Source organism: Pelodiscus sinensis, chromosome 5 (assembly GCF_052426305.1).
Source record: "Pelodiscus sinensis isolate ZL-2025 chromosome 5, ASM5242630v1, whole genome shotgun sequence".
Classification (NCBI taxonomy): domain Eukaryota; kingdom Metazoa; phylum Chordata; order Testudines; family Trionychidae; genus Pelodiscus; species Pelodiscus sinensis.
Genome location: NC_143056.1, coordinates 115,820,723 through 115,842,506, shown reverse-complemented (window position 1 = coordinate 115,842,506; position 21,784 = coordinate 115,820,723). Strand labels below are relative to the sequence as shown.

Below are 21,784 nucleotides of genomic sequence, written 5' to 3'. Positions count from 1 at the left end.
ACCCTGAACAGCTCATGATTAACAATCAAAGCTCATGATTATCTCAGAAATTAAGATGATGCTCTAATACTGACAAGTGAGTGGAGGAATTATCAGCAAGAACTGGTAAAAAGAGAGAGGTTATTTGCACACTAAAAAAAATTACCAGAGCCAAAAATTAAGGATCTGACCCTTTAATCTTTATTCATACTTATAGACCTATTCAGGTCAATGGAAATAATAATCCTTAGGGTTTAGACAGTGCTTTCCATGTTAATGTCTGTACCATGCTTTGAACTATTTAATCCTCACAACATTCGTGAGTAAGTATTATTATCTCTGTTTTACTTGCCCAAGACCACACAGCAAGTCATTGGTAGAGCCCCTGAGTACAATTCAGGACACCCTGTTTCCTGAATACTCGTTTCTCCAAACCATACTGCTGTTTGCTTATGTGTAAACATACATGGTTGCAGGATTGGAGTCTCCGGGATTAATTTGATAGTTTATTGGTAAAGAACATGGAGGATTTTAAAAAACAAATACATTTTTTTTATCTATATAATGTCATAAGTATGCATGATGCTTCTTTTTATAATCCTCATAGGAAGTATATAAACTTGGCCTAAACATTATATGATAGAGCAGGGGTGGGGAACCTCTTTTGGGTTGAGGGGCTGCTGACCCACAGAAAAATCAGTTGGGGCTCCACAAAAGTGAAAAGAAAAAAACTCAAATCCTCACTGACATGGCCCCTGACTGAGAAGGAGAAAGACACTCCTCACATTCCCCTCGCACCCTAGAGCATTGAGGTGCCCAAGCTAATAGATTTTGTATGCTTCAGCCCTGCAGTAGGGCAGTAGAGGGGCTGGAGCACCAGTGTAGGCTCCCCAATGCTGGGGAAGGCAGTCCTGAGACTTGGGGATTGGATCCAGGCAAACCGGGGGCCGTATCAGGCTTCAAGGCCTTAGATTACCCACCCCCGTGATAGAGAGAAGCATACCAACAGCCTAGAATATTTGGGAGGGCAACAGAAATACAGTAGAAATTAATCAGAGATTTATAAAAACATAACCTTGGACAGTATGTTTGAATGGTTGACCTTGAACTCCTAGAAGATTATTAGGAGTTAGCAGTTGTACAGTTGGAAAGTTATTTGTCCTTGATGTACAATTAGGTCTTGGATTTAACCTTGATGCCATGAGATATTGATGATCTCCATCTAGATAAAATATAAGCAAATTAACATCTTATTCTATGTAGACTTGATAGTTTTGTTGTTAAATTTGTAGGGATGAAATCTCTCTTGTAAAAATCATTCATGTCTGAAATTAACTGAATCTGAACACCTGGGATGTTATTTTTCCGCACATATTTTATATGCTTGCACATATATCTTTCCAGAATTGGATCAATGACATTTGAGAGAGATAAAATCAAGTTTTGCTTTCAAAAGTACTTTCTCCTTTTCTTTGTACATTTTTAGACTGTTTTATTACAGTTTGTTGTAGTGTGTTTTATGTTACATGAATTAGATGCTTAAATGTGAATATCTGAAAGATGCATTCCCTGATACCCCTAACTTGCATTTTGGAACGTCAACAGAAGAGATCAACAGAACAGTAATAAAAAACAGACATTTAGTAAATTTACTTCTGACACATCTGTGAGTAGTAAAGAGACACGGGGTTTTACCAGCTTGAACATTCAATCATAAGTGAAACTTTACAACTTCAGTAACAACAGTGCTGTGAAAACATTCATTCATCTGCCACAAACTCTGGACTTACTACTGAAATCCTTAAATAAATATTGAATGAAATTTCTTATTGCATGGCATGTCAAAGTAAAACAAACACACTTTCATATCCACTTCTTTCTCCTCAGAGGTGCCCCAGGTGACATAGAGGCATGTTAATTGAAGTTGATTTTTAAAGGATTGGTTTCCAGGTTCTGAGTTGCTACAGGTGCATTGCTCTTGTGGCAAATGGTTATGAAGCACTGAGTTCTTTGCTATAGCAAATGAAAACATAGTAAACATAAACATACAAGAAGTGTCTCTGTAAGTCTACTGTATTTTTCTTTCTAACTTAGCATCTATCAGATGCTGACAAATTATTTAAAGACAGAAACTTCTTATGTTTCCAGAATCCTGGAATTAGATTTTAAGGTGCTATACAGGATGGGTATTAAAAGTTGTGTTGTTTTTGCTGAAACAAACTAATGCAGCTACTCCTCTGAAACTTGACATTTCTTTGAAGTTTAAAGGGGAGGAGTCTGTCCTCCCTGCTAACTTGGAGAAGGAAAATGCATTATTTAGCAATGTTATTTAGGTTTATTTTATTTATTTCTATTCATTAAATTATAATGCATTAAAAATATTTCCAGTATGTGCATATCCCTTAATATGGGATTAAAATAATTTCTCATAAAAGAGGCCAAAATTAATGCTGATACATAAAAGTTCCCCTCTAGTGATGGCTAGCTACCTTTTTTTAATCATTTTTTTCAATACCAATTACCTCTATACCATATGTTTGGTTTGTGTTATTTTGTTTTTTGGGAAGCAGGTCATAAGAAAATTAGCAGAATACTGATTCTGTGCTTAGAGCATTCATATTTATTCGTGCCAGAAAAATCACATATTCTCACCAGTAGGGTGACAACAGTTGATCCAATGGAGGAAAATATGACCAGTGTTAGCAAAGTATACATTTTTTTATGTACAAGTATTATTGGACAATGGTCTTTCACAGATAGTTTCTGAATTCTGGGGAGGAAGGGATTTTAATGTAGTTGTTGCTAGGCCAGAAGCAAGTCACAGAAAGGTAGAACACATATAAGATAAGACATAGAAGGGCCATAAATTCATTCCTTTGCAGTAGGACTGGGATTTGCAAAAGAGTCAAGCAGACTTACATGCATAAATCCCACTGGAAACTGGGCACCTAGCTCTTATCTCACGATCCTTGATACAATTATCCTCACAAGACTGGGCATGGAGGCACAGAGAGTCAGAACTGACTTGCCCAACAGGAAATCACTCCTGGAACAGACAGTTGAAACCAGATAGCCTGATTTCCAGACTGGCTCTCTAACCTCTTCTGATATGTCCACATTGCAAAGAAAAACCTGTGGGGTTGAGTCTCAGAGCCCGGGTCACTTGACTGCAGTTCGCTGATCTCGGGCTGTTGGGTTAAATATAGCAGTATAAATGCTCAGCCTGGGGTCTAAAACCTGGTGAGGGAGGAGATCTCATAGCCGAGGCTCCTGCCTGAGCCCAAACATCTACCCTGCTATTTTTATCCCCGTAGCTCCAGAGTTAATTGACCAATTGAATGTAACCAAACCAATTTCACAAGAGAAAATGTCTTGACTTTCCCTCTTACTAAAAATAAATAAGCCAGCAGTATGGATGGTCTCGTTCTATTAGCAAAACCTCAGCTACCTTCTTTTGAAATATATTTGCTCAGGAAATGGTAGCTAATTCAGCACCTGGATTTCAGTAGCATAGCCTGTCTTTTACCTGTTTTTCATCCCTCCTCAGCTATAATGAGATGAAGTGACTTGCCCAAATAGCACAGAGTCTCAGAGGCTCATCTGTCATTTGAACCCAGAGCCCTCATTTGTACGGAACTTGATTTAGTAATGTTCCAAAAGGCACAGTAGCTAATTCATGGTGTTAAATGCTTATATATTGAACTTGGACGCAAGCCCTGTGCCAAATACCAGATGGGCTTCCCAAGGTTTAATGTATAACAAAAACATCATATCAAGAATAAAATCAACACATTTCAGTCAAAAGTCACATTTAAAACTATTTCATGGCAGCAGTGCAGGAATGTCACGGTGTGTAGCATTTTATTTTACGCAGCGGAGATATGTGAAAAGAAATAGATTTTTGTTTTCTCTTGAGTATAATGTGAACTGTCTAATGTGCTTTTAGAAATGTGCTGTGATCACTGTAAAGAAAGTAAATATTTTGTCTCTACTAACCTCTAGTCCAGTGTAGCTTGAAGAGCTTGATAAACTGTTAACCTCACCCCCATATATAGGCTGTTTTCAAAGTGATAGGGGGATACTGAATGCTTTGGGTATTTGTAGGAGAAATAACCTTTATGCAAAGCCTAAAAATAACTTTGGGAAAGAAATGAAGCAGAAGTTAGAACATATAAGCAGGAGCCTGGAAATAGCATCCTTTCTCATCTTATAGTTTTTAAAACTCCTTACCTAGAAGATGAGGGCCAAGATACCATTATTACAGAGTAAAGAATGTTTACTTTAAGAGTAGACAGATAATGTTTACAGAAGAAAGGGTGTGAAGTCCAAACTCTGGTTCTTCAGTAAGGTACAATCAGCAGCAAGGTGTGCAATAAACTACCATATGCAAACATTGCCTGATAGATGAGAGGTCAACTTAAAAATATAGTTATTTATGGTGTAACAGCAAAATCTTTCATGGCTTCGCTTTTACCAGCAGCACAGCAGCAAAAGAGCAGGGGCAAAGCACTCTAAGGCCCTAATCCTGGGCTCAGCCAAGCTCTGTTTGGTGATGTGGCAAATCCCAGTGAGGGAGCAAAGCCGGCTGAGGGTCACTGCTGTGCTCCCGGCTCCTGCCAGTCATGGGTCAGTTCAGCCCCTTCATAAGTTAGACACAGTTGGCGTCTGCTCTAACTTTAGTGTGTAGCAGCCTATGAGGAGCTGTTGCTCCAGCTGGAAATCGACGTTATGTCTGGCTGTTCCCCCTCTCTGTACACCTTGCCATGCTCTGTACCCTGGGGCTGGGCTGGCAAAGACTGATGTAGAATCAGCCATGCTAGAGGCACCCTAAGCAGCTCCTTGGTACCATCAGAGAGGCACAGTTTTAAAAGGAGCATTTGCCTCTCTCTCTCTCTCTCTCTCTCTCTCTCTCTCTCTCTCACTCACACACACACACACACACACACACACACACACACACACACAAAGTGCTATTATATTGTGATGTAAGGGGAGGTCCGTAGAAAGCAATACATCTAAAACTTATCAGCCTTACGACTTCTTGTTAAACTCTGTCAGAACACAGGCTAATTTTCAGTATAACAAGCAATTAGTGTGACCTCAAAACCATCATGTCCCCATGCTGACCTCCCCTTTTGATTCTGAGTCATTACTTCGTCAAAGAGCAAATGTCTATTTTATTCAAAATTCTTTTAATACAGTGCACATTTGCTCACATCAAAGAGGCCAATAAAGAAACCAAGGCAGGCACTTTTCGTCAGCTGAAGAGATCATTTTATTGTGAATTAAATCTGGTTTAACTTTCAGTTTTTTCCTGTTATGATTCTTTCTCTCTCGTGTTTCTGTAGCCAGGCTGATTTTTATATTATATAGCAGATCAGTTTGTAAATGGAGTGTGGGGTGATAATTGAGTTCTATACTAAGGGCTAAAATTGGGGAACTTTTTCCATGTGGGGCTGCACCACCCCAGATGAACAGTGATGCAGATTGTAATTCTAGCAGGTGCAAAGTGTGCTGTGCATTTTGCACTAGCCATTCATGTGGCATGAATTCTTCTTGCTACTCCAGCTCCTTGAGCCAGTAAGGGAGGATGCAACATTTATGGTACCACCTGCTCCCTGCCCTCCACTTCCTGCTCTAAGAATTCTGGTATAAAACATCCTTTCTCATCTTATTGTTCTTTTAAACTCCTACTCAGCCCCCTCCAGCAGGCTAGGCATGACTCATTGTAGTCTAGTCCTAATATAAATTATCTAGAGATTAGGTTAGAGTCTGCAGGTGTAACCCACACACATAGTGTGGTTACTGAGCAATGCAAGTGGTACCTAGACCACAGCAACAGTTAAGACTTTTCTACAGCATGGGTTGGGAGGCAGCTGGCTTTTAGCTCAGAAGGTAGAGGTTCCTATACTCAGTTTCAGAGGTCCCAGATTCAAATCCGCCTAGTGGCAGTTACACAGGGAAACATAAATATATTCATTGATATTGCCAATCCTAGGCAGTCAAAACCTTAGAGTCAGGCCTTGACAAACTATGAACTTAGCTTAAAAACCATGGCATTTAAGAAAACAAAACATTGTGGGGTTCTTTGCCATTTGAATTCTGAGAAGGTCTCTCTTTTTTTTAAAAAAAAAGGTAGGAAGGTCTCCAGTGTGGGTTGAGAAAATCATTCCCAGTTCTGCCAGAAATTCAGCTTCTCCTGTGAGTTTGATCAGTGCCCTCAAGTCCCACTGATGTCAGTGGGAGTTAGGGGCAGCCCCTGTCCTACTGGAACAGGCTCCTAAGCAGTAAATAAATACAAACAGATTTTATAGCAGAGGATACAAACAAAACTTTGTCCAAGTGTATGCTGTATTAATAGATGAGACCTTCTGAGATTATCCACCTTGCTGCCAAAAAAGCGTGTTTGGCTGTGGCAGAGACTGATGGATAAAGACATTAGACCGGCAGCCAAGATGCCTTTGATCCGTTTTTAGCCTTGCTCTGATCTACTGTATGGCACAGGGAAAGCCACTTCCCTTTTCAGTGTCCCAGCTTCCCTATACAGGCAGTCCCCGACTTACGCGGATCCGACTTATGTCGGATCCGCACTTACGAATGGAGCTTTTCTCGCCCCGGAGCTCACGGGCGGCGGGTCGCCACCCGTGTCCTCCGGGGCGAGAAAAGCTTCTCCCGGTCTCCCTGGTCTGCTGGGGGGGTCCAGGCGGCGGCTTTGCTCTGGTGTCCCTAGTCTGCTGGGGGGGTCCAGCGGCTTTGCTGGACCCCCCCCCCAGCAGACCAGGGAGACAGGAGCAAAGCCGCGGAGCACGCCCGCAGCGGGACAGCGCAGGCACGCCCGGGCTGTCCCGCTGCGGGCGTGCTCCAAGGCATTGCTCCCCGTCTCCCTGCAGACCAGGGAGACGGAGAGCAAAGCCGCGGAGCATGCCCGCAGGGGGACAGCTCAAGCGCGCCCGGGCTGTCCCGCTGCGGTCATGCTCCGCTGCTTTGCTCCCCGTCTCCCTGGTCTGCTGGGGGGGGGGGGGGGTGCAGCTAGTGCCCCCCCCCAGCAAACCAGGCTTTTCTTGCCTACCCCTGGGGTAGAGCAACTGGGGGCTGCCGGGTTGGTCCCGCAACGCCGCTCCGGACCAACCGGGCAGCACCCCAGCTGCTCTGCCCCAGGCATCCTGATTCAGCCGCTGCTGGTCAGTTTCAGCAGCGGCTGAATCAGGATGCCTGGGGCAGAGCAGCTGGGGTGCTGCTGGGTTGCTCCAGTAGCGTGGAGGAGCCGCGCTACTGGAGCAACCCAGCAGCACCCCCGCTGCTCTGCCCCAGGCGTCCCCAAGTCAGCCACTGCTGAAACTGACCAGCGGCTGACTACAGGAAGCCCGAGGCAGAGTTGCTCTGCCCCAGGCTTCCTGGAATCAGCCGCTGATCAGTTTCAGCAGCAGCTGACTTGGGGACGCCTGGGTTTCTTAAGTTGAATCTGTATGTAAGTCAGAACTGGCATCCAGATTCAGCAGCGGTTGAAACTGATCAGTTTCAGCAGCGGCTGACGCCAGTTCCGACTTACATACAGATTCAACTTAAGAACAAACCTACAGTCCCTATCTTGTACGTAACCCGGGGACTGCCTGTATATAAAATTGGGGTCATGATACTTCGTGTCCTTTATATATAGTGCTTTGAGATCCACAGATGATAAGAGCTATGCATCAGGGAAATGTTGGTGCTGTTAATTCTTTCTTTAAAAGGTTTCCACACCCAGACTGGCAAACAAGTCATACCTTTAAAGTTAAGCCTATTGTATGCCAAGGTAATGGTGAAAAGTATTCAGACATCACTTGGAATAGGATTTGTTTTGCAGTGATGTAAATGGTGCACTCTTGTCAGCACTTTGACAAGCACTAATCATCCTATGTTCCTATGAAGGATGTAGGCTGTAAGGTACTAAGCACTTGGGATGACTGGTCCCATATAATGTGTGCACTGTAGGTAGGGTTGCAAGATGGTTTAACAAAAAAATACCAAGCAGTCCCCCTCTCCCCCCCAAAAAAAAACACCGGGAAAATTCTGTTGAAAAAAACCCACCAAAGTTGTTAAGCAAAAAAAAAAAAAAAAAAAAGGGTGCTGTGCCTTTAAATGGCCCCACATTTTCCTCACTCCCCCACCTCCACCATACACAGCAGGGGAAAATTGTCCCCTCCGGACTTCCATCCAAGGGAAACAGGAAATACCGAACATTTCACCTGTCTGGTATTTTCTGTTTTTTTTACTGGATAGGGGGCCTGAATAACGGACAGTCGGGGTAAAAACCGGACGCCTGGCAACCCTAACTGTAAGCCACTTTCCAAGCGTAGTGTAATTTACCATACTAATAGCAGGCATACAAAGCAGAATATGCTGCACTTGTTTGCACGTGATTGGGTGTTATCACCAATAATGTGCAGTTATAATTCATCAGGTAATAAAGTGCTAAGTCCAAGACTTAGTCCAGGGTTGGCATTAATAACAGTGGACACAGGATTGAACACACAAAGTTGGAGGTCATGTTTTGCAAAGTGACATGTAATGTCTTGTTGTTTGTCTTACCAACCTCTGCCCTCCTTGTTTTTTCACTTTAATTTCCCCAAGACTAGCAATTGGAAAAGTGACTGCCAAATGCTCTGGGACTGCTCCATCTCCACCTGGCAAGATCAGACATAGATATGTGCTGTACGATTTGGGTGTTTCTGTAGACAGCATGGTCCAGATGCTGGTATCTGGGACAGGTTTTAGGGGAGGAGAACAGAGATGGTTTTTGCACTGTGGTTGGGTTCACCAAAGTATGTTAGAACAGCTTTATGTTGCTATAGCTTACCAAGGGGCAATGCCACAACTAAGGACCACCAAAACATACAAAGATATTGGCCACGTGCCCTTCTCTCCCACTTGACACCCGATAGTAGAAGAGCTGGAAGGTGAACTGGGGGGATTCTGTAGGGCCCAGACCACTTTCAACCCTGTTGATCCACTGGTATGGGCATAAGTGTTGAATTCCTATAGAATATCTTCAAATTTTCTGAAATTTTCATTTAAAAAAAATTCCCATGGGAGGAAGTTCTCAGCCTTGGTAGGCAAATTCTTTCAACCCCCATGTGCAAAAGCATAAGAGCTAGTCCTGTTACCAAAGAAAGTTGTGCTGAACACCAAATCAGCATGTTGAAATCAAAAAACAAGAACACCTAACACATGAAGAAGAGGGGAGGAATGTTTATGTACAAAACACATCTAACTATACATAACTGAACCGCACATGAGTGAGCATTTCATATTTTGACTTACTAAACTTTTGTTGGGTTTCTTCTAAAAATAATATTGAAGTGCTTACATTTAACCTCATTCCAGTCTCGTTCAGCTTCACCTTGTTTCTGTGCATTAAGCTTATGAGTGAACATAGAGAGCCTTTACCTTGCTTGGGGTTTGTTACCACACTAGCCCCAGCCTAGTAAATATTAACTGTCATTCCACTGAGGGACTGTAATCACAGGAAATAAAATCAACAGGAATGTTACACTACTGTGCATACATACCAGTCCTCCGAGTGACTTATTTATAGTCCAAGTCTTAATGTCTGTTCATTAAAATCTCACTGGAGAGAGACCCCCTCCTTGCCTTTAAAGCTATAAAGGTCTATTTTATGCACTCGGTTTCTAAGAAATCAGCAGTTCTGTAGTAGAATGGGGTCTGGAGAAGTTATGACAAAAACTCAGTCTTAACATTCTCGTGGCTTGGGTTTCAGTATTATTAGTTTTACCACTTAACTGTTGGGGGTTGGTGTGCAGCTTGATGGCATTGTTGTTCGTTTCTCCTTGTAGAAATCCAGTAGCATTTTGGGGGGTGATTGACCAGACCATATGGGATTGAAGTGGGTCTTGCTAGCCTAAACAGATACTACCTCATTGTCCCATTTCCAAACCAGTACAATGTGAATGCCAAACTACAAAATAATTTTGAAATGCTATTTTGTTGTTGTTGCTTTGGACTAGAGCAGGCAAATGCCTGTTTTGGAGGGGAAAGCACTTAGAGGCTAGGTGTAGAGGGAAGCAAAGGTGATAAATGTTTTAGATTTAAAAAAATAAATATTAAATTATCCGTAAGAATTTAAAACAGGTGTTTCTTTTACTTAAAGGCCAGAAAGATCCATTATAAACACCTAAGCTGCATTGAGGCCAGCAACTTACTCTGTTGTTCAACCATATCCTTCAGAAAGACATCCATCCAGTGTTCCCTCTAATTTTTTCCATCCGTGCATGAAATAAATTTTGTTATGTGCACCAAGGCATGTGTAGATGTGCACTACCAATAGAAATACATGTGGCAAGCTGTGAGAGGCTGTGAGCACTCTCCTAATCAGTTGGGTGGCATTTGAACCTCTGCTGGGTGGCCACCCAAACACTAAGGCTGTGTCTACACTGGGCCACTTATTCCGGAAAATCAGCCGCTTTTCCGGAATAAGCTGCGAGTTGTCTACACTGGCCCTTGAATTTCCGGAAAAGCAACGATGCTCTACTGTACAAAATCAGCCGCTATTCCGGAAAAGCTACGCTGCTCCCGCTTGGGCATAAGTCCTTATTCTGGAACACTGTTCTGGAAAAGGGCCAGTGTAGACAGCCCAGTAGTCTTTTCCGGAAAAAAGCCCCGATCGCGAAAATGACAATTGGGGCTCTTTTCCGGAAAAGCGCGTCTACATTGGCCACAGATGCTTTTCCGGAAAAAGGGCTTTTCCGGAAAAGCATCTGTGGCCAATGTAGGTGCTCTTTTCCAGAAATACTTATAATGAAAACTATTCTGTTTTAAGCATTTCCGGAAATTCATGCCAGTGTAGACACAGCCTAAGCTTATAGGGATCACAACATGCATTCTATTTTGATTGAAAAGCTGCAAGTGATGGGCAATTTAAGATCTCACTTATGTCATGGTTGCAGAGCTAGCTGCACCTCTGTCCCCTCTATGATCTCTCTTGAGTGTTTTTATATCTCCTGAGGTGAAATTCCACAGTTCTCTCATTCTGACATCTGGTCCTGAGCTATGTTACCCTGTGTATTGGCCGTTCTCATCCTGCAAGTTCATTTGCAGTCAGAAAACTGGGTTCTTCTTTGAGGAGTCTGTAACAAGTGTTGTTCAATGACAAAACAGCCTTAAAACCCAAGTACCATGTATTTAACAGTAGGGACAGTGTGTTTAGAGAAGAAGGGTTTTAAAGAAACAAAGGTGGTCCAGGTGCATATTTGTTTTATCTAAAGGCACCCCACCTTAACTGGTGGCAACCTACCGAGATCTAACTTCTTCAGTCACCCCCAGTGGGTGCCTGTATCTCAGACTAGCTCTGTAAAACAAGTATCCACTCCTTTCTATTTGTTAAACCTGCCACCATTCTTTTGATCTCTTGTGTTCGTGGGACTTTTTCTATCCTAAGATTGTCCCTTAACAACTCCCAAGTGTTTGCTGAGAAATGGCTTATCTTGTACCATTCTTTTTTTCCCCCTACTTGTATTTCTAACAGTATGTCTAGACAGTGGAGCTATTTTGGGATACCTCCAGTATCCCAAAATAACTATTGTGCATCTTTTAAATGTGGCCATTATTCCTAAATAGATTTTGAAATAACGGGTGCACTATTCCAGCATTCCTGTAACACTCATTCCATGAGGGTTAAGGGAGGTCTCGAATTTGGTGTTACGTAGCCAGCGCCAAATTTTGAAATAAGCTCATTTGAAATAGGCTACATAATTTGCATAGCATAAATTGTGTAGGTTGTTCCGAGATAAGGGTGCTGTCTAGACGCACCCTAAGAGTCCTGTATTAAGTAAACTAATAAAATCATACAGATCACATCCCAAATCATCAGGCCAACAGACTGTAGTCATCAATTATTACAGAGCAGTTTCAAACCCATCACATTTTGGTAATCTATCCAGTGGTTAATTACTCTGCCTGTGCATTTATTTCCCATTTAAACTTTCTTGAGTTCAAAAGCCATTGGCTTTTGTTATGCCTTTGTCTGAGAAATTGAAGAGCCCTCTAATATCAGGTACCAGGTGATTATTGGGGCCAGATAATTTCATTCCAAAAATAGTTACAAATTGCCAAATGCCGCCTTCTTTTTTCCCCCTCCTTCCTCAGGATATATAAGGGTTGTTGTTACTCAGGTTCAGGGTTTGTTGTTGTGGGTTTGTTTTGGGGTTTTTTGGGGGGAAGGGGTTGTTTGTTTTGTTGTTTGTTTAGTATTTTCTGGGTCTGAAATACCTGATTGGCTCACTGCAAGAAGAGGTGCAAACAAAGTTGCTAGAAAGAGTTGTGCTGAAACAAAGGAGTTAGATCTAAAGATATCACATGAAAAGACAAAATGGTGATATCTCGCTGTCAGTTGAAAAGGCAAAGATATTTCTACCTAAATCTGAGGAGGCACTGGGGTGTGTAAGAACCTAACTGGGATGACTACAAGGCATGCTAAACATCCCTTAGAGATCCAACATAGAATTGGACTTATGGCTGCTACTCTAGCAACCCATAGTCACATTTGGAAGACCCTGAGTATTACCATGAAGTGTACAATGAAATTGCTGCAGTTTCTTGCCATCAGCATCTTGCTGTATTTGAGACCAGGACATTAAGGGTACATCTACACTGTGGGCTAAAGTCGAATTAAGATATGCAACTTCAGCTATGTTAATTGCGCAGCTGAAGTTGAAGCACCTTAACTCGATTTTTGGCACTATCTACACAGCAGGAAGTCGAAGGAAGAACACACATCCTTAGACTTCCCTTACTCCTTGTGAAATGAAGGTTACCATGAGTAAGAAGTCTATGCGAGTAAGAAGTCTATGCAAGTAAGAAGTCCTCCGGTTCGCCATTACAGCATCTCTCCGAGTTACGGACCAAACACTTGGCCGTAACTCGAGCTGTTCGTAACTCGGACCCCACTGAGTTACACACAACCACGCTGTTCGTAAGCGCGGGTCGCGTTCGTAACTCAGGGACTGCCTTTACGACCGCTTCATGGGAGCTTTGGTCGTAAGTGCGAACAGTCGTAACTCGATCGTTCGCAACTGGGGGAGCGGCTGTATTTTGAAATAAAGGTTTGTAGCATAGACGTGTGCTATTTTATTTTGGAACAACAACAGTTATTCTGAAATAACGCTGCTGGGTAGACGTACCATAAGCGACTTTTTGCCTTTGAATTGAAATGCTGCAGGTGACACTGTACATCAGCTGCATAACTGGAGTAATTCAGGATAGCAAGGTGATCAGACAAAGAAAACTTGAGTTTGTGGGACCTGTGGGTTGGACAAGTGGAGAAATATTGCCAAAGCAAGTTAGTACCAGAGATGACTGTGGATTGGTGATGTGGCAGACTGAGTGGGAGGCAGTAAGTGCACTTCTCAAAGCTGTATAAAGACTGTAAAATGCAGGGGAAAATGTGTGTTTAGTTTACAGTTCATTGTAACGTGATTCTATAGTGCTTTGCATTAGGAGATAAAACGTGTGTTTTCAGGGACTTCACTTGCTCCTGAACTTCCCTACCAATTTGGGTGGGGGAAGGCGGGAGTTCAATCACATCTTCCTGTTTGCTACTGCATGAAAGACTTACACAGATTTCAGGGCAAAGTGAAAATGGCCCCAGTCCTGCAATCAGGTGTCCACGCCTGACTCGACAGGGGAACACTGAAATTGATTGTACAGAAAGGCCAATCCGCAAAGCGTTTAAGCATAATCATGCTAGTCACATTTAAGCATGTGCCTGAGTGTTTTTGCTGAATCAGAGACAAAGTGCTGCCAGATGCACAAAAGAACTCAATTTTTTTCCCTCAAACCTCTTTGTTTTGTAGTTATCTAACGTCAGGGGTAGGAAACTTTTTTTGGGTCAGGGGCTGCTAACCCACAGAGAAATCAGTCAGGGGCTGCACACAAATGAGAAGCAAAAAAACCAGAAAAACCACACAAAAAACCATGCACACACTGATGTGGCCCCCGACTGAGGAAAAAGACACTCCCCACATTCCCCTTGAACACCAGAGTCTGGAGGGTTCAAGACTAGTTCATTTTGTGTGCTCCAGCCTTGCGGGCGGTGCGGGGCGGATTAGAACACCAGCATGGGCTGCTCAATGCTAGGGGGGAAGGGGCCTGAGCCTCAGGGGACATATCCAGGCAAGCCAGGGGCTGCATTCGGCCCCCAGGCCTGAAGTTTCCCTTCCCTGTCGTAGGTGTTACCTGTAACATTAGCAGGTAAAAAATGTTCATACCGAAGTGTGATTGCTTTTAAATTGGCTGTCACTTTAACTTTGTTTTTCAATTACTATAACATTGTTTTATAATAATCCATAATGTGTTCACTGGATTTATGCACACCGTCACCTTAACAAAGAATAAAATAAGTGAAAGCGGGACAATAATATTTTAAGAAAGGCAGGATAATTAGTCTCAAGAGTTCCATGTATAGTAGCAATAATCCATGCCTGTGCTTGGTGGGACGATTCTTCAGCGGCTCTGAAAGCTTCTCAACCCACATAAGAGTTGCTATTATTTGGGCATAATGCTCATTTACTTCAGTTTATATAGTCAAATCTTGGTAGTGGCCACATGTTGCAGAATAGGGGGAAAACTGAAATACTGGAGAGGAGACGGTGGAAACCCAAAAGCTCAATCTCTTTGGATATTTAAAATGACACTGAAAAAAGCACTGGATATTATACTGTAGGGAACAGTCATGCACTTGCCAGTGGGTGAATTAGATCAGTGGTTCCCAACCTTTTTTTTAACCACAGACCAGCAAACTTTTGGCAGACCGGTAACATTTTATTTGCATGTTTGCATATTCATTATGCAACTAATGAATATGCAACTATATGAATAAAATGTTACCAGTCTGCCAAAAATATGTACACCAGCCCCAACCCCAGAGCCACCACGAACAGCCAGCTTCAGCTCCGGAAGCCACCGCAGCCCGACAGCCAGCAGTTTGCAGACCAGCACCAGTCCACGGCCTAGTAGTTAGGAATCACTGAATTAGATAACCAAATGCCTCTTTTGTCAGATTCAAACATCTGAGTCTAATTAGTATAGACCTAAGGAAAAATCTAGGTCTCGGTGACTTTAACACACAACATTTTCCTGTATTTGATCTGCATTGGGAATAGTTGAGATGTGTTAAGGTTCCCTCTAAGCTGTGCAGCGGAACAGCACTGCAGCTGTTTAATCAGCCTTGCCCAGTCAGGGGCTCAGGACTCATGCATGGAGCTGCCTTATTGGACAGCACTGATAAGCAGCTACAGGGCTGTGCTGCTGCACCATTTAGAGCAGGGGTGGGCAAAAGGGCCTCTGAAGGCTAATCTGGCCCATGGAGGCCTTGCCACTCCTCCGCCCCCAAGCCAATTAAGGCGGGAGGAGACGTCACACACTCCCCTTAGGGTTGCCAGATGTCCAGTATTGACCCAGACAGTCTGATATTTTTGGCTCCTGTCCAGTAAAAAATTCAGAAAATATCGAACACTTAAAATGTCCAGAATATTCTGATTTTTTTTCCCAGCCAGGGAGTGAAAATACCAGACTGTCCGGGTCAATACTGGACACCTGGCAACCCTACGACACACTCAGCAATCGGGCCCACACCCCCACACTTCTACGCCGCTTACCTGGTTCTGCAGGGGAGCTGTCTGGCCTGGAGCAGGGAGGGAGGCAAGATGGCCACCAGCTGCCGGCAGCCTCTTAGGAGAGTCAAAGCCCAGCCCCTCCTGTTCTTAAAGAGGCCATGCTGGTTTTTTAATTTTTTTTGCATAATAACTCTTTGGGTCCTTTTTTTTGTTTGTTTTTGGCTCAGCAACTTTGGTCTCCCCCATCCCCTTTTATAAACAAAAATTTTTCCCCGTTTTTTTGACGGGGTGGGGGGGTTGGTATTTTTGGTTACACCATCTGGCAACCCTAGCTCCCCTGCCCCCAAACCATGATTGGCTTGGGGGCAGGAGGAGCACGCAAAGTTTCCTCTGCCCTCCCCTCCGCCCTGTGAGAAGTACACAGCGTATAGTGGGGGCAGGGCGAAGGAAGTTTCGTGCAGCTCCCCTGTCCCCAGGCCTCAATTGGCCTGGGGACAGGGGAGCACGCAAAGCCTCCTCCTAGCCTGCGAGAAGCATGTGGCCCCGTGCTCCTTGCGGGTTGGGGGTAGGGTGAGAGGAGGCTTTGCCAATCAGGACTTGGGAATGGAGGAGCGTGTGAACCTTTTTCCCGCCCTGCCAGATACATAGGTGCGTAGTGGGAAGGGGGGGCAAAGGAGCTCCTTCCACCCCCAGACCAATCATGGTCTGGTGGGTGGGGAAGCCCAGAAGCATCCTGGCCCTGCCCCTTGCGGGGCAGCCTGGGGCCACTTCAAAGAATTTTGCCCGCCCCTGGCTTAGAGGGAACCTTTGTGTGTGTTTCCTGACCAGAGGGGAAGAATATAATTATTTGTACTTCAGTAACAACTAAAATGTACTGGCATTGATTGGCCTGTGTCTTGCCCAATGCTTGAGAGGATTGATTTTTAAAGGCAATGTCTTTTGACTGTGTCATGAATTTTTAACATTCTCAGGTAGAAAACTTTTAACAGTAGTTCTCAACTTGGAACCATGGATTAAAATATCTCTTGGGTTTTTCATAGCGAAGAAAACAAATGAGAATATCTAGGTGGCTTCTCCAAAGAGCAGCATTAGCATCCATCATGGAGAATGCCATGGAGAATGCTATTGACAAAGTATCATGGAGAATGCTATTAACAAAGCATCATGGAGAATGCTATTGACAAAGCTGTACAAAATATGAACATTTTGATGGAAACAAGCTCTCCTCCACAACCCCTCCAGGTGGGAGAGGGACACTTAGGGTGCGTCTACACAGCACCCTAACTCGAAATAAGATATGCGATTTGCGCTAGGCAAATTCTGTATCTTATTTTGAACCTATTTAAAAATAGCTTATTTTGAAATCTCGCATGTCTACACAGTGCCAAATTTCAAAATAATGTGCTGTTTCAAGACACCCCTTAACTCTCATTCCACGGGGGTTGCCAAAATAGCACAACTGTTATTTTGAAAAATATTTCAAAATACCGGGTGGCTTTTGTAGATGTGGGGTAGCTATACCTCTGGTATCCCGAAATAGCCATGCATTATAGACATACTCTTATTTAGACACTAAAGGGAAATTACACAAAAAATTAACTCTGATTCCTTTCTGTACTACACACCAGTACTTACCAGTCCAGAATTTGAACTGGTTTATGACAGTATCCTGAGGGACCAAAAGAATGGCATTGTATGAGGAGAAGGGTTGTAAAATGGTAGTCGATGAAATGACATTGTGAGAATAGACTTTATACTTACAGAATTGTTGCCTACAGCAAGGAAGCGTAAGTTGCTCATGTATTCAAGAATAATTATTGTAGACCAAAAGAGTAAGCTCATATTTAAAGGTTTAGAGAGTTTTGTTGAGACATGCCTATACTTGCTAATATTATGAAGTGTCTAAACTGAGACTGGACCTGAACTCGATCCATATGTGGTACTTCATATTCTGAAAGGTCTCACTTTGGCTAATGTTCATGTGACTAGTTAGAAGAGAGACCAAAGAAAAGCTTCTCTCCCATTAAATCCTATCTCTTTACAAAACCTGCCCTGACTTGTTTTTTGAAGTATCAGATCTCAATTTCTTTACAAGCTAGAAATGAATTAATACTGTTTTTTAAAGTAACAGCTAAAAGTGCCATTTACTTCTGCAAACTCTTTCCAAGAAGATTTCATGGTTTCTTATTAGAGTTTAAGACCAAAAGAAGTTATTAGTCTAATCTCCTGGCCAGTTTGTATGTTACAAGCTACTAAAGTTTATCTGATTACCTCTGTATTAAGGCCAAACAAAGACTTTACTTAGGTCCCTAGTTTAGATAACAAGAGACGAAAGTGCGGCCAGTGCCCAAGGCCCAGCAATGACAGGAAATTGATAAAGTGGGATATGCCCAGATGATCCTAGAGGCAATCTGTGCCCCAAGCTGCAGAGAAAGGGATGAGGAAATATAGTCTCAGCAGATCTGATTGGGGTAGGGGGAAAGTCCTTTCTAACACCAAGTCTGGTGATCAGCTGAACCCTGAGATCCAATTTTATTTTGTTTTACAATAAATTTCTGTTTTAATAATCTCTATTTAATTTTTATCTAAAGACACATACTCAGTTACCTATAAGGTATGTGTTGAAAGTTACACACGCAGACTTTGAACTACAGAGTGTCATTACAAAATTAACCTCACAGTGAGCACGTGAACGCGCACAATTGTATGCCTTGCCTCTAGCTGTAAATCACTATCCGTTATCATCCTTCCTTTTATCCAAACATTTCTTTATGGCTGTTTTCAATAATCACAGACTCCTCCAGTTTGTCCTCCTTAGTACCCACAAACACAGCCTTCAAAGATGTAGTCCATATTTTCCGTCTCAAATACAGAGGTAAATAAATCATTTAGGTGCCTTTTTTTAGTAACCTGCAATTTCTTCATTGCTATGTTAGGGTCTAATCCAAAGCCTACAGAAGTCAATAGCTGTCTTGCCACTGACTTCATCATGCTTTGAATCTGGCCCTTAATAGCCTTACTAAACTCATTTTATTGTGCAATCTTCCAATATGTTTTAAGAGTTTTGTTTCTAAATATACTTGGCTACTTGTGCTTCATTTTTTTTCGTTGACTACTCTCTTTACATTCCCTTTGCTGCTTCTGATAAAATGCTAACAACATGGCAGCTTTTTGCTCCATCTAACTTTTTAGAACTCTATTTTCACTCACAATTAACTTAAACAACCCATCAGTGATCTGCACTGTTTTGTCTGTTTTACATTTTGTTCTGAATAATGGTATATACTCCCCCAAGCCAACTATAACGCCTCTTTCTAGGAAACATTTCCAATGTATTTCACTTCACGTGTTCCTCTTTTTATCAAAGTGAGGGTTTTCAAGTTGAATTTTCTTTCATTTATATCCACAGTACCCCCAGTGACTGAAATGTGAAAACTTATTAAATAGTGAGCACTCATCCCACACTACCCTTAACAGTCACCTCACTTCATATTATTTATGTTTTGTATTTCCATAGCATGAAGAAGGCCCAAATCAGAGCTGTTAGCAACTATTCTGAGAACTTTTAAAGGATGAGTAAGGTTGCACAAGCCTGGAGAAGGATAAAAATAGTACCTGTCTGAAAAAAGAACCACCAGAAGGATCCAGAGAGTTATAGGCCTGTCAGTCTAACTTTGGTACCTGGAAAGATACTGGAACAAATATTATATAATCCATTTGTAGGCACCTAGAGGTTAACAAGGTTCTGATGCATAGCCAGCATGGACTTATCAAGAATAACTGATGCCAAAACAACACAATTTCCTGTTTTGACAGGGTTACTGATCTAGTGGATGGGGAGAAGTGGACATGATATATCTTGATTTTAGTAAGGTTTTGGATAGAGTCCATAATGGCACTCTCATGCAAACAAGGAACATGTGATCTAGATTAAATAAGGAGGAGAGTGCAAGACTGTTTCAAAGAGAACAGTTATCAGTGGCTCATTATCAAACTGGGAGGGTGTCTTTAGTGAGGTCCCCACACAGGGTTCAGTTCTATGTCCACTGCTAGTCAATCTTTTCATTACTGACTTGGATAACAGAATTGAGAGCATGCTTATAAAATCTGGGGATGGGTCCTGATTGGGAGGAGTTTCAAGCACTTGGATGACCTGGACAGATTGGAGAATTGGTCTGAAATCAAGAAGATTAAATTAAATGAAAGACACATGGAAATTACTTTACTCAGGAAGGAAAAACCAAATGCACAACTACAAAATGGGGAATAACTGGCTAGTGGTAGTACTGCTGAAAAAGATTTGGGGGTCATATTGGATCATAAATTGAATATGAGTCAGTGTGATGCAGCTGCAAAAAAGGCTAATGCCATTTTGAGATGTTATTAAGAAGTATGTTGTATGTAAGATAAAAAGGGTAATTGTCCTACTCTACTCAGCACCAGTAGGTCTCATCTAGTGTGGTGTGTCCAGTGCTGGGAACCACATTTTACAAAAGATGTAGACAAATTGGACAGTGTATAGAGGAGAGTAACAAAAATGATAAAAGGTTTAGAAAACCTGACCTGTGAGGAAACGTTAAAAAAACTGAGCTTGTTTAGTCCTGAGAAAATAAGACTAAGGGGAGACTTGATAACTGTCTTCAGATCTGTTAAGGACTGTTATAAACACATAATAATCGTTCTCCATGGCCACTGGGATAGGCTAAGAAATAATGGTCTTAATCTGCAGCAAGGGAGTTTTAAGTTAGAAATTAGGAAAAAAATTCTACCTAACAACAAGGATAGTTAAGCTCTGGAATGAATTCATCAATTCTAGCTCCTACCCCTGCATTATACCATTGTATTGCAATTGATTTGTATCAGATTAAAATCCATGGCTACTATTGCAGTTCTTTATCAGTGATGTTGATTCTTTCTTCCTCCTGCATCAATGTAAAATCTTTTAATATCTTAATCCAACAACATCCCTTATCTCCTACCATGTCTCAGGACTTGCCTAGATGAATATGTAATGAAAAGCAAGCTGGTTGTGCATAGTTGTAGAGCACAGCATATTTTTATACTACCTGTTTGTGTGGACTCTGCTACCCTGCGCTAAAAGTTCCCTCATGCAGATTGACCTACTTTGTAATGTTTTGATGTGGGAGTAGATCAGCATGAACAAGGGAATTTCTACTGTACAGAAGCGGGATCCAAACAGACAGTTACTATGCAGCACATTTATTCTAGATAGCTCTTTATAACCCAGTTTGCTGTGACCTAACTCTTCATCTAGACACGCCCTCAGAGCTACAGCTAATGTGCAGCTTCTCCTTATCTGCCACTCTATCTGAATTTCATTACAGGCAGTCCCCGGTTACGTACAAGATAGGGACTGTAGGTTTGTTCTTAAATTGAATCTGTATGTAAGTCGGAACTGGCGTCAGCCACTGCTGAAACTGATCAGCGGCTGATTCCAGGAAGCCTGGGGCAGAGCAACTCTGCCTCGGGCTTCCTGTAGTCAGCTGCTGGTCAGTTTCAGCAGCGGCTGACTTGAGGACGCCTGGGGCAGAGCAGCTGGGGTGCTGCTGGGTGGCTCCAGTAGCGCGGCTCCTCCATGCTACTGGAGCAACCCAGCAGCACCCCAGCTGCTCTGCCCCAGGCGTCCTGATTCAGCCACTGCTGAAACTGACCAGCAGCGGCTGAATCAGGATGCCTGGGGCAGAGCAGCTGGAGTGCTGCTGGGTTGGTCCGGAGCGGCGCTGCGGGACCAACCCGGCAGCCCCCAGCTGCTCTACCCCGGGGTAGGCAAGAAAAGCCTGGTCTGCTGAGGGGGGCATTAGCTGCACCTCCCCACCCCCCAGCAGACCAGGGAGACGGGGGTGGCGGGACCGCCAAAGTCCTCCACGGCTTTGCTCCGTCACCCTGGTCTGCTGACCTGGGAGACGCGGAGCAAAGCCGCAGAGCACGCAGGCAGCGGGACAGTCCAAACGCGCCGCGGCTGTCCCACTGCTGGCGTGCTCTGAGGCTTTGCTCCCCATCTCCCTGGTCTGCTGGTCAGACCAGGGAGACGGGGAGCAAAGCCGCGGAGCACGCCCGCAGCGGGACAGCCCAAGCCGCCTGCGCTGTCCCGCTGCGGGCGTGCTCCGCGGCTTTGCTCCTGTCTCCCTGGTCTGCTGGGGGGGTCCAGCAAAGCCGCTGGACCCCCCCAGCAGACC

General features: G+C 43.2%; 1 protein-coding gene across 2 annotated transcripts in view; it reads left to right on the top strand.

Moving 5' to 3' along the window:
* KCNQ1 (potassium voltage-gated channel subfamily Q member 1) overlaps positions 1 to 21,784 on the top strand; it is a 580,522-nt gene that overhangs the window by 463,284 nt on the left and 95,454 nt on the right. The window lies entirely within an intron of this gene.